The sequence below is a fragment of the Podarcis muralis genome, chromosome 10 (assembly GCF_964188315.1).
Source record: "Podarcis muralis chromosome 10, rPodMur119.hap1.1, whole genome shotgun sequence".
NCBI classification, from domain to species: Eukaryota; Metazoa; Chordata; class Lepidosauria; order Squamata; family Lacertidae; genus Podarcis; species Podarcis muralis.
In genome coordinates this window covers 47,342,899-47,356,510 of record NC_135664.1, presented here as the reverse complement: position 1 = coordinate 47,356,510, position 13,612 = coordinate 47,342,899, and positions in this window count along the sequence as shown.

Sequence of the window (13,612 nt, the reverse complement as noted above, 5' to 3'; positions counted from 1 at the left end):
CTGATTGAGCGGCGGCTCCTCCTCCTCCTCGCACACAACAAGTAACCTGCCCGAGCGCGCGAGATAAGTCCCAGCTCCTTGGCGCCCGGGTCTTTATTTAGCGCGCCCGCGCGAGCGAACTGCTCCTCTCCGACACTCCCTCCCTGCAGGCAGGGAAAAGAAGCGCCGAGCAAAAATAAATAAATGCATATGTTAAAGATGGGGCGATACATACCGGAGGGGGGGAGTGGGGGAGAGAGGGGAAGACTCGCGCGCACCGGTGCTTAAAGCTGGCGGCGCGCCTGGGAACCCTGGAGAGCAATAGCATTCTTATGCAGTACACGCACCCGTGGCGGAGGCTGCGATCCTCTGCGCTTACCTGGGCGCGAGCTGCGGGGGAAAGAGGTCGTAGCTCGGCAGTAGAGCGTTTGCTTTATACGCAGCGGGTCGCAGGTTCCAGTCCATGGCATCTCCGAGGCAGAACGGAGACGGATACTGGAGGGAACCGCGCAGCTAAATCAATACAGTACTGAGTTCAGTTGTATGGGCCAATGGACTGACTCGCTGTAAGCAGTTGCCTAAGTTTCTGCCCCACCGCTTGAATCTGTGGGGCTGACTTCTCTGAGCAAGCATGCGTAGGATCGCGTCGCACAAGCAAAAGCGGCACCCGGGAGGGTCCTAGGGTTACTCAGGCACAATCGCCCCCGGTTTGTGTCCGCCCCAGTCGTCGTCGCCCCCAACACCATTCTGCATCGGGGGATTTTCCTGTATAGAAGAGGGATCGCGAACCCTATTTAGGCCCCTTAGTCCCGTCCCCGCCAGGAGTATTATTCGAGCAGTTTTTCAGCATGGCTAGTTCTATAAAATTAATATCAATGAGGGCTTCGTCGCGCAGCAGACATGAGCTGCAAAGATTTGGCATCCTGCCGTCCTGCCATAGATCCTACTGACCCTAATTCCAAATAGCATTATATTTCCCTGCCTCAGTTTCCTGCTTCCTTGACACCTGTCACCATCGCTTATTATTATTATTATGAAGCTACGTTGCAGACAGACATTCAACAGGTGGTGTATTTCACTAACGGAATAACATTTCTCGACACAAAAGTGACCGTTATCTCACACGTGAATTTCATTCTTCGCATTTGCAAGGTTCTCCGAGCAGTGAGGGTGGAAAACGTCAAGCATTCGTAGGTAGGCTCTGGACAATTGTTGTCAAAAGCCCGCCTATAAGTTTCGTTTGGAGGAGTGTGCGTTTAGAAAAGCAATAAGCCCCCCAGTCCCACTCCCATGTGCTTTTTATAAAGTCGGAACTTTCTTTTTAAAACATATCCCTATACAACGTTCCTATTGGTTCATTTCTACCCAGGGCCTTCCTTCCTTTGGCTTCATTGGCCCGTAGCTATGCTTGTTTTCTTTCCGTTCCCCATAATTGGTCGAGGTCGGTTAATTATTTCTCTCTTAATCGTGAAATCATCGCGGCCTTAGGGCCTGTCTCCGGGATTTCCGTGTGATTGGTATTCTTAGACTCGCGAGCGGCGAGCAATGAGGATTTGCATTTGAGTTGTTTTTCTAACAGGATTATTACCACGTAGTAAACAAAGGAGTTAGCAGCAAAGTCGGGTTTTTTAAAGAAAAAAATATTGGACGTCTGAATGAAAGTACAGTATAGTGTACACACACACACACACACACACACACCACAAGTTGCTGTCACCCAGAATTGTATTGGCTTTATATTGGTTTTTCTCTCTCTCTTTGATTGATTCTGCACAATTAAGGTGGCTAGTTATGCAGTGCCAACGGAGAAAAATCTACTTCATCAGATGCGTGACATTTTATCCTGAGTTACAAGCCAATATTGATATTTTGTGTTTATGTGTGTACACACAAATATGCCATAAATATGCAGGCACCAAAGCCTGCAATAAACCCAGATGCCAACTTTGCTGCCACATACACCCGGACAACACCATTACTGGCCCCAACAACATCACACATACCATCTCGGGACTATTTAATTGCTCATCGTCTAACATTGTGTATGCCATCAAATGCCAACAGTGTCCTTCAGCTCTCTATATTGGACAAACAGGCCAAACCTTACGCCAAAGAATAAACGGACATAAATCTGACATCAAGAATCACAAGACAGAGAAACCAGTAGGAGAACACTTCAATCTCCCAGGACATTCTATACAAGATCTCAAAGTAGCTGTTTTACTACAAAGGAATTTCAGAAATAGACTGGAAAGAGAAGCTGCTGAATTGGAACTCATTACCAAACTTAAAACCACGGAGAGACCTGGCCTTAACAAAGACATTGGATTATTATCTCATTATACATAACAAAGCCATTTTTCACCTTCTCACCCCTTCCTTTTTCCTGTAAGACCTACTGCAGTCGTTAAGAGTCGTCAACAGGCTCATCACAGCTATCTGCCAATCACCCATTCCCACCACCCCTCTGAGTAATACCCCTCCCCACCTTCTCACTATATAGAAGGATCTGGCAACTTCTGTTTCAGTGTATCTGAAGAAGTGTGCATGCACACGAAAGCTCATACCAAGAACTAACTTAGTTGGTCTTTAAGGTGCTACTGGAAGGAATTTTTTTGTTATGCCATAAATAGATTAGGCTTAAAGGTGCCACACAGGCACTTGTTCATCTGGGAATTTTTTAGCCCAAAGGTCACATTTCCTCATGGGGAGCCTTGGGACATACCAGTGGTGAGCCGGACCAGAGGCAAGGTGGGTGGGGCTAGAAGCAAAAGTGGGTGGAGCAACAGGAGCGTCTCTTCACTTTTTCCCTGTACACAAACATCTCTACCATACTTCCTGCTCAGCAAGAGGCATTAACATGTTTCAAGGAAACATCCCGCCCAGGCAAAAGCAGTCAAGGAGGACTAACACAAATCTGGACCAACAGGCTGTGGCTTAGAGTCCCAGGGGCCTGATATAGAAGTCTGGAGGGCTACATCTGGCCCCCTGTAGGGCCTAAGTTTCCCTACTCCCCAGAATAGCACAGCTACTGCTCTGTGAATTTATATGTACAGATGCAAATTTAGAAATGGTGGAATGGATCGGACAGCCCTTCAAACAGAGGATGCTTTCTAAGAGAGGGCTGCCCACTGCAAGCTAGGGCACATGGCCACCCTAACCACAATGGGAGGGAGCAACATGGGGGGGGGAGGAATCCAGCTGGCACACTCTTGCAGTGCAGCCGTCTGAGCTCTTGCTGTATGGTAGTTGTAGGAAAATCTAATAATAGGATGTTGAAGGCATCTTGTACCACTGTTCTTGTGCATTTGGATAGAATGAGATTCAGATTGTTGCAAAGCCACTGTGCAAGCAGATCAGCCGACTCAAGCAATGCGGCCCTGTGCCACGGCAGGTAGGCTGAGGCAAAGGAACCAAAGCCCAAGAAAAGGCAAGGCTATGGTCTCATAGAAAGGCAAGCATGATGCATATGGTCGATGAAAACTTCAGCTTCAGGTCCCCTTTATGTGTGTGTGTGGAATCTTTTTCTTTTCTTTTTGAGAAGCAAACTCTACACATGCTCAGGAGAACTCAGCCTGAGCTGCCAGAATTTTTGTAACATGTGGCAACTCCAGCCCTGACATCTACTCAGCAGATCAATGTGAGTGCAATGCAACGTAGGCTGGGGAGGGTGCCCACCTCCACCCAGATGTCCAGTTGCAGCCACATTCAGAATAGAAAACAGCTCCTGGAGAACGCAGCGAATCTCTCTGAAGACCTGTAGCTTTGCAGAGCCCCAAGAAATGGCCTTGCTATGTTGTTGTTGTTGTTTAGTCATTTAGTCATGCCCGACTCTTCGTGACCCCATGGACCAGAGCACGCCAGGCACCTCTGTCCTCCATTGCCTCCCGCAGTTTGGTCAAACTCATGTTGGTAGCTTTGAGAACACTGTCCAACCATCTCGTCCTCTGTCGTCCCCTTCTCCTTGTGCCCTCCATCTTTCCCAACATCAGTGTCTTCTCCAGGGAGTCTTCTCTTCTCATGAGGTGGCCAAAGTGTTGGAGCCTCAGCTTCAGGATCTGTCCTTCCAGTGAGCACTCAGGGCTGATTTCCTTAAGAATGGATGTGTTTGATCTTCTTGCAGTCCATGGGACTCTCAAGAGTCTCCTCCAGCACCATAATTCAAAAGCATCAATTCTTTGGCGATTAGCCTTCTTTATGGTCCAGCTCTCACTTCCATACATCACTACTGGGAAAAGTATAGCTTTTACTATACTGTACGGATCTTTGTTGGCAAGGTGATGTCTCTGCTTTTTAAGATGCTGTCTAGGTTTGTCATTGCTTTTCTCCCAAGAAGCAGGCGTATTTTAATTTCGTGGCTGCTGTCACCATCTGCAGTGATCATGGAGCCCAAGAAATTAAATCTCTCACAGAAAAGCTGCCATTATTTCCTTAATGTCGTAAGAGCTGGCATCTGTTCAGGGCTGATCTCCAGAAGCCATTAGCAGCGAACAACTGCAGCGTCCTTGACTGTCCAAGCTTCTGAGCAAAGCCTGTGGATTCCCGAGCTGGCAGCAGATGGCACCCTCTACACTCACAATGAATGTGTGCTTGTCTTGGGAGGGAACATGATTCCCTCTCCACAAAAGCGGCTGCACCACTTCGGAGCGGTGATGACTTCATGCATGGCCGCCCATAATGATATAAATTGCTTCCCATCCTGTGGAGAATTTATATACTTGTGCTACTTGCTGCTAGGGGAGGCTCAGCAGGTTGCAAAGTACATGCTTTTGCCTGCAGAAGATCCTAGGTTCAATTCCTGTTTACTGTTAAAAGGTTCGGGTAGCACAGCCTTCGTCAACTTGGTGCCTTCCAGCAGTTTTGCACCACAACTCCCATCAGCCATTGACACGCCTCAGTCAAAATACTGTATTTATTTATTTTTAATCGCTCTACAGGCATCAATTCATTTACCAGTGTCAGGGTGTTTGTTTTACCATTAACACAGTGTTTCCCAACCTTTTTTGGGCAAAGGCACACTTGTTTCATGAAAAAAATCTCGAGGCACACCACCATTACAGCCCCGTGACGTCAGCGCGCAGCGTCACGCCGGGAGGGACATGAATTGCTAGCAAATTACATAATCACCTCCTTGAGGGCTGGCTCATCTTCTCCGAAGGCAGAACCCCATTAATTAACAGCACAGACTCACACCATAGCCAAGACGAGGGGGGAAAACCTCAGTCATGCACAGTCATGCACATGTGGGGGCTAAATGAGGACGAAGACCGGGCAGAGAGCAGGGTTCAAATCACCCCACCTGGCCAGGACAATCCCTGGGTGCTCCCTTGGGCCACTCGCCTGACCCACCTCGCAGGGCTGTTGTTGCGAGGATAACATGGGGAGAACCACGCGCGCCCCCGGGAGAGGAGGAGAAAGCGGGCGATGAATGCAATGCACGAAATATATGAGAGGCGACCAGGTTTTGCAGGTGAGGGGCCCCCGCCAGCCTCCGCTTCCAACACCCGGCGCAACGACGCCGAAGTTTCCCCCCGGGCTCGGTTCGGGGAGCAGCGCCGCTCCCCCCCGGCTCCCCTTTGCCCTCCCGGCTCTCTCTGCCGCCCACTGGGGATCCCCATCACCTGCCAAGTCCGGAGCGCCGGTGGAAGTTGCATGCATGCATGCAGGGCGCCGCATTGCCATTGCATTGCACTGCACTCCATGCAACGCCTGCACGCATGCATTGCCTTGCATGCCCGCCAAGGGGTCTCCCCGCGGTGCGATGCGTCCCCTCTGGCGCGGATGCAGCATTGCAAAAATTAAAAACCCCCGACGCAGCCCTACCTGGGGGGCAGCCTCCGCCTCCGCCGCTCCGCCTCCGCGGGGATCCCCGGCCTCCATCCTGCGCCCCGATCTCCGCGGGGGTGCAGGCAGGCTGCGCGGGGTCTGCGCGGAAGAGCCCCTGCCCGCCCGGCCGCCGTCGCGCTCATTCCATGGCCGGGAGAAGAGCGCTTCAAACAAAAAGCCCGGCCCGCCAGGCCACGCTGGGAAACGTAGTTTGTGCACCCCGCGCGGGCGCGGAGCCCAAGGGCAAGGGGACTACGGATCCCGGCAGCCCCCGCGCCGGGGACAGAGGGGGAGAGGCCGGGTGCAGGGATGGAGGGACGGGTGGGCGAGCGAGTGAGTGAGTGGCAGCCGCCAAGCCTTGGCCGAGAGCCAGGAAGGGCCTCCCCGGAGGAGGAGGAGGAAGGAGGCGCAGAGCGGGAGGGAACCCCAGGGGTCATCTAGTGACGGCGCCCCAATCGAAAATTTGACTTTTAAAAAAAAAATCTTTCAATTTTTTAATTTTTCCCGCGGCACACCAGGCAACATCTCGCGGCACACTAGTGTGCCACGGAACAGTGGTTGGGAAACACTGCATTAACACACAGTCACTGAAATTACCTTTACATTTAATGTAATTATCATAGTCTGTATTCCTTGCGTTTCATATCCCTCTGACTTCATGGCTAACATTTCCCCATCCTTCCCATGTTCATTTCATGACATTAATCCCTAAACTACAGGAATATAATTTTAAAATAGAGAAACATTTGTACAGCATGTATCTCTGACTAAGCAGCTGATGTTTTCACTGAGACTATACGTTACAGTGTGCAGCTCTACTTTATTGCTGTTTGACTTTAATTTTGCATCATGAATGACACAGACGTGAGACAGTTCCTGCCCAGAGGGTTTAGTTAGTATTTAAATTGGATTGACAGCTTTTACCAAAGATAGTCCTTGCTTTACAAAAAAGCTCTGGCAGGCTGCATCCTGTCCTCTGCTTGTTACCCTTTAAAGTGTCGTTTGCACAGGATCATCAGGGTTTTTGCAGTCGGGTTTCCTTCCTCATTGCAAAGGGTAGGCCCAGTTAACCTCCTTCAGAATGATTCTCATCCATCAACCCATTGAGCATGCAGACGGAGGCCTTCAAAGAAGCAGCCCACAGCACACCTGCCTGCCGCAGGGGGCCTCACACTTCCTGGGCTGGTCACTGTCGGAGACACATTACAGGGTCAAATGAAGCATAGGGCTGATGGGGATTGGCAGGCCCTGGTGCTTCCGAAATTCCATTGCGAGGAGGAGCTGCTGCCATCTGCTACTCAGGTTGGACAGGATGGGCACAGGAGGACACAGCAAATGGCTCCCATCAGGCATGGCCAGGAGAGAGGAGGGATGCTTGGAGGAATAAACAACCAAGAGTTCTGCAGCACCTTGAAAACTAAAAAAAAGACTGTTGTGAAAAAACATCTATTGACTTGTGTCTCCATCATCAGATGCATCCTCAGAGGAGGTTACATGAGAGGCAGTATTCCTTCTTTTTCTTTCTTGAGGAAGCAGTTAGAAACAGGCTGAACCCTGGTGTTGACCCCTGATGGGGAACATTCCTAGCCTCACCTGGAGATTGCCAAGGATTGAACCTAGCCAAAGGAGATGTTCAACCATTGTGCTATGGCCTTTTCACCTATTCAGGTGGCTCCTATAGCTTTAATAGTTTAGAAAGTGGCATTTTGAAATGTGCTGCATTTCCATGTTGGCATCTGTCTGCTTCCAGAGACAATGGAGTGCGCCTCTGGGGATGAAGTCAACCTGCTGTGTTATCAGCATTGAAGTGACCACCCCCAGCCAGTGGGTATTGAGGTCCTGGGCTGCGCAGATAACAAGACCCTCCACCCTCAGTCTTGCTAATGTGGTCAAAAGGAAAGCAGAGCAATACATTTGGTACCAACTTGGCTGCAGGAGTTGCCGAAAGGAGGCGTACCAGGCACCATCCAACAGTCTTAGGGACTCCACCTTTGTGTAGGGTTTACTCCTTAGCCTTTTCTTCTCCCCAAGATATGCTGCAAGGCAGTGGAAGTTTTCCTTCTCCTAGAGAGACTAACTTCCCAGGTTGACGAGCCCCATCTGCCCCTTACTTCCCTCTACAGCTCATGCAGAAACCGCCTTATTGATCGTTGGACCCACTATTAGTCTGGTTTGCTTAATCCGACGGATCTTGTCTTCACATGCAGAGGCAATCCCTAAGTCACAGAAAGTTTGAGACCCATTAGCTACCTCACCTGGTTTAGCCAGCCAGTCGAAGTCATTTCCTGGGCTGTGGCTGCTGTCACATGCTGACAGCTTCTAGGAGCTGCAAGTGAGTGCTGAGTGCATGGTGAGGACAGAAGGTAGACAAACTACCCCAGAAGGTGCACAACCTGTCCCCTACCAGAGGTACTCCTCCTCCCCACATACCCCATACACCTAAGTACAGTGGTACCTCCGGTTACGTACTTAATTCGTTCCCGAGGTCCGTTCTTAACCTGAAACTGTTCTTAACCTGAAGCACCACTTTAGCTAATGGGGCCTCCTCCTGCTGCTGTGCCACCACTGCACAATTTCTGTTCTCATCCTGAAGCAAAGTTCTTAACCCGAGGTAATATTTCTGGGTTAGCGGAGTCTGTAACCTGAAGTGTATGTAACCCGAGGTACCACTGTACTGTGTCAAGAAAAGCTCCATTTGCTGAAATTTCTCTAACCTATGGGATGTACAGGAAGGTACAGGATAACTGTAATGCTGAAAGATTATCCATCTCCACTATAAGAAAGGAAGAAGAGCCCCAGTGAATCAGGCCAAAGGCCCAGAAAATCCAGCATCCTGTTCTTACAGTGGCTAACCAGGTGCTTGAGGGATGCCTGCAAACAGGGCATGAGTTCAATTTGAGATTGATTTTTCCCTGTATCTATTTCAACACTCCCAAAATCTGAGAGCCACAGATGTGATGGTGTGGTGATCTGTTTTGAAACAACCCCACTGAAGAAGATAACAGTGGTTACTAAAACCTCATTGCTGATCGCGAAGGGACTCCCATGACAGTTTGAGCTTCAGGGTCCCCAAAATGTAGTTTCACTACTGCTTGTTCCTGTTCCTGTGCCTTCATTTCTGATATGGTGGCTTCTAGGCACTGAACAACATGTAGGTAGAAAAGGTGTTTTCATGGCTCAGCATGCACCCAGATGGTTATCCAAGTGCCATTTTAGGAGGCCACTCAACAGTTTCAAAAGTGAGTTGGCAGTTGCATGATAAATAAGGTTGGACTATCCATATAAATACTTCCACACACAGTCAGCTGCAACATGGGACCATTCCTATAATATCATAAATCTGTGTGGACACTGGCTATAGAAACCAGCACTCATGGGCTTATTCTTGACTTGAACATGCAGAGTTTTGTTTTTTCCCCTTTCCCACTAGATGGCACTTTGGACCTCTGGTTGCCAGGGAAATGTACATTTTATTATGTTTCTGCTAGTAGTAGTTGCTTCAGACAATATTCCAGAGGGGGCACCATTTCTCTCTATCCCTGCATGATATTAAAAAATGAGAAGAGAGTCATAAGAAAATAAGCAAGGGAAGGTTGTCATTTTGACTTTACACATCAGGTGTGAAAAAGTCTGTGAGTGGAAGGGTTGGCAGCTTTGAAAAGGTGTGAATTTGTTTGTGATGGAAGACACTTGGCGCTTACCCAGACACTGAGCAACTGGATGTCCTAATTCCTAGCAAACCTTTGCATTATCTTTCCATACTACACCAAGGATGGAGACCCTGGTTGTCCTTCAAATGTAGTTGGAGTCCAGCTCTCGTCATCCCTGGCCATTGTCCATTCTGGCTGGGGCTGATGGAAGATGGAAACCAACAACATCTGGAGAACCACAGGTTCCCCATCTCTGGGCTATAGTGTGATTATTATACTCCTTGATATTGCACCATATTATAAAATCTCCATGTAACAGAGGGATAGTTTTGCTGTAAGCCATCCTACTATTGTGCCTGGCCCCTTTGAAAAACCACAAAAATGATATTGAGGAGATGAGTGTGAAACTTTACCAAAAAACCCCTAATGGAATAAAACACAAGGAAATTCTTATATTCATTGCTAGGGGTAGGTTAAGTTTGTTTTAAAGGCTAGCTAAGTGCTCCTGAGATAGAACAGTGTAGCTAGGGATCACTCAGCTACAAAAGGATTTTAAAAATAAAGCAAGACTTTTAAAAGTTGTAAAACAGGACAGGATTTACACAGGAATTGTGTCATTGCTTCCCTAACTGGTGCCGATGACAGTCACATTATACACAACACTTGGAATAACAATGGAGGCCAAAATAATAACATCTCCCCAGCAAAATAAATTTTAAAAATTGCTGTTTGATAGCAAGGGGAAAGCAATGTTCCTGCATCACAGCCAAACTGTACAATATATCTGCAACAAATGAATAATAAACATGCGTTTCGTGAGCTGAGCAGTGATTGGGTGGGAAAGCTTCTGATTACATTGGAGAACAAATTCTTGTCTTTTGTCATGAGACAAAACACTGCAACCAGCTGTTTTGCTTATACCACAGTTTTGCAAAGCTTGTGTGACAAGTTCCCCTTTAGAGATCTTCTTCTTATGATTTTATCTATCAGACTTTTCACTCTGTTCTTCCAGAGCAGTTTCCATGCAATTTTGCATCCAAGTGCTGACCGGGCCAGGCTGCGTTAGCTTCCGCAGTAGAACTGACCCATGTGGATTCGCTATAACATCCTCACTTCCAGCATCTTCCCTTGCATTGTGTTGTAAACTGGTCATTCCATCTTGTAGTACATGCTGCAGTGTGGCCAAGATTTATGTACACCTCCCTCCCTGGGGGGGGGGGGGAGTCAGTTCCCCACCCTGGCCACATCTACTGCACATTCAACAGCTTCATAACCCTCAGAAATGTAGCTAGTGGTGGTTTTCCTTTCGTGTAGATAACTGTTTTGAGCGGGGAGGGAACTTTTATTGCCAAATTTCTGTTAATGAAGTCATTTTTTTCAAAAAAAATTGTTTTTTTTATTAAAGATTTTGTTGTTACGAAACAAATAAGTGGAGAAAAGTACAAATGGGGGACAGAGAGGGGAGGGAGAGAGATGGGAAGAAGAGTTTGGATTTGATATCCCGCTTTATCACTACCCGAAGGAGTCTCAAAGAGGCTAACATTCTCTTTTCCCCTCCTCCCCCACAACAAACACTCTGTGAGGTGAGTGGGGCTGAGAGACTTCAAAGAAGTGTGACTGGCCCAAGGTCACCCAGCAGCTGCATGTGGAGGAGCGGAGACGCGAACCCGGTTCCCCAGATTACGAGACTACCGCTCTTAACCGCTACACCACACTGGCTCTTTCATTTCATTTTATTGCCTAGAATAAGTGTAGGGGTTGTGACAGAATCGTGTTTATATAGGTTGACATTGTGACAGGTTCGGGGGTCCAGAACTAATAAAGCCCTACTGGGAAAATGCTGGCAACTTCAGACAGATACTCCCCCTTCCTTACTGGGTTCCGGGTAGAAACCAGATGCAGGTTACAAACAGTGGCTAGGGATGTAGAATAGCTCCCACTTGGTTGGTTTCAGGCTGTGAGAACCTCCCCCCTTTTAAAGAAGAAGAAGAAGAAGAGTTTGGATTTGATATCCCGCCTTTCACTCCCCTTCAGGAGTCTCAAAGCGGCTAACATTCTCCTTTCCCTTCCTCCCCCACAACAAACACTCTGTGAGGTGAGTGAGGCTGAGAGACTTCAAGGAAGCGTGACTGGCCCAAGGTCACCCAGCAGCTGCAGGTGGAGGAGCGGAGACGCGAACCCGGTTCCCCAGATTAGGAGACTACCGCTCTTAACCACTACACCACACTGGCTCTAAAAAAAAAGGAAAGAAAAAGGAAAGAAAACCATGGCTCATAATGTGGGATTGTTCCCATGTCTTTTGCCTTTGGAAGTAGTGAAACCACAGCGAGTGTTTCTAATATGTCTTGTGGTAGATAATAATAGTCACATACCAAATGTTCTAGTTTTCATGAAATATTCTCACATTCCTCTTTCTCTTTCCCCTTGAAACTCAATGTTGCATGATAATATCCCAAGGGGCTCTTTCTGTTTAGCTTCCAGTTGATGCCATACTGCAGACAGGACTCTTGTGAGAAGGAATCTCTCTTGGGAAGCAGTATGATATCCGGTGGAAGTCAATTCCCCAAATGTGGGACCTGCTCAGTCTACATTTAGCACTCCCCCATAGGAATAGAAAGATTCTGAGAAGGAACTTAATGCACAGGCTGGCATCCTCTTTCTACATCCAGGGTATATGGGAGTTGGAGTCCAACAGCATCTGAAAGACACCATGTTGGCTAAGCCTGTTCTACATGGTTTCCTGTATGGCAGAGCCCACAATACATTTACCTGAGCTACCCAGCACCCTACCCATCTTGGTCCCATATCTTTGTTAAATTGCCTAAAGCATGATATTTCAGGCTAGGAAAGAGCCATATGGCAGCTTCCCCTTCTCACTGGGGGGAATATGTGCCCCAGTCTTCTCCACACTCATTGCATGAGATGTATGAGGATTATGGGGTAGCCAGCTGGGGATTACAATGCACTTAGTTTCAGACCGTGGTTGTCTTCATGTTTGCAGAATAGGATGTTGTGGGAGGATGATGGAGAAGATGCACATGTGTGTCAGTGTGTGGCTAGGAAGGGTGAATACACAAAGAGGCTAGGTGGGTGGACCAGAAGCCTGACTTAGCAGAAGACCCCACTACCCCCACTAGTCCTTTCATCTGGCCCTGTTCTGTCTCAGAGTCATTAGCCCTGGCTCACACCTCATAAATATGCACATGACTCTTCAAACCCTACATCTGATCTTTCTTCTTTGGCAGCACTCCCTACTGATCTTGATTTGGCTTCCATTTGCTCCTGTTTATGGGATCAGATTTTCTCCTATTAACCCCATTCTGAGTCACTTGACCTCAAGTCCTCTGAATGCATAGAAAGATGGCTTGAGCTATACCCAAGTAAAACAAAGATTGCTTACCGAGGAATTTGATCCCGTTTCTCCTTGCCTAATGAATGGTGGTGTCAGAATATTCCCTTTTCATGCATGGCACATGGGGTGTGTGTTTGTTTGTGTGTGTAGGAAGCAGCTGGTCTGGAGACTTTGCCAAATTCTTATGTGTGTATGTGTGCTAAGTATAAAACTGGATCCCCCCACCCCCATATTTTATCGCAGTTTGACAGGTTGAATCCATCTCTTTTCACTCCCCTCCATGTCTTGACATGTCTTAGCCGGGAGATGCCTGACTGCATCCCATAGCCTTCAAACGAAACTGCAGGTGTCTGTTGAAGAAGAGATGGGATGGGGTGAAATTGAGTGGGGAAGACAAGGAAGAGTCAGGGTTGGGAAGCACAAGGAGGGGAGGGGAGTCTCTCATCATGAAGGAACATGGGGTTGAGTGCCAAATAGATCTGTGGATAGACATTAATATCAGGCAAGAGATTAGGAAGCTTCATGACTTTTTTGTAACATGGCAACACTCTTATTATGGGGGCTGAGGTTTCAGTCTAGTTAGCTCTGGCATGGGGTCGCTGAAGAAGCCGTTTGAGCTTCCAGAAAGACTAGGGAAAGGAAAATATAATAAATAAACACAAAAAATCAGCCCAATAAATGCCTTCAGGATTCCGGCAGGGCCACAACCCATCAACAGTAACTGAGAATGTGGGGGCAGTGTAAGCCCTTCTAGTTGGCAACCCTAACCACATCCTCATGTAGAGAAGGGATGGGGCTCTCCAGT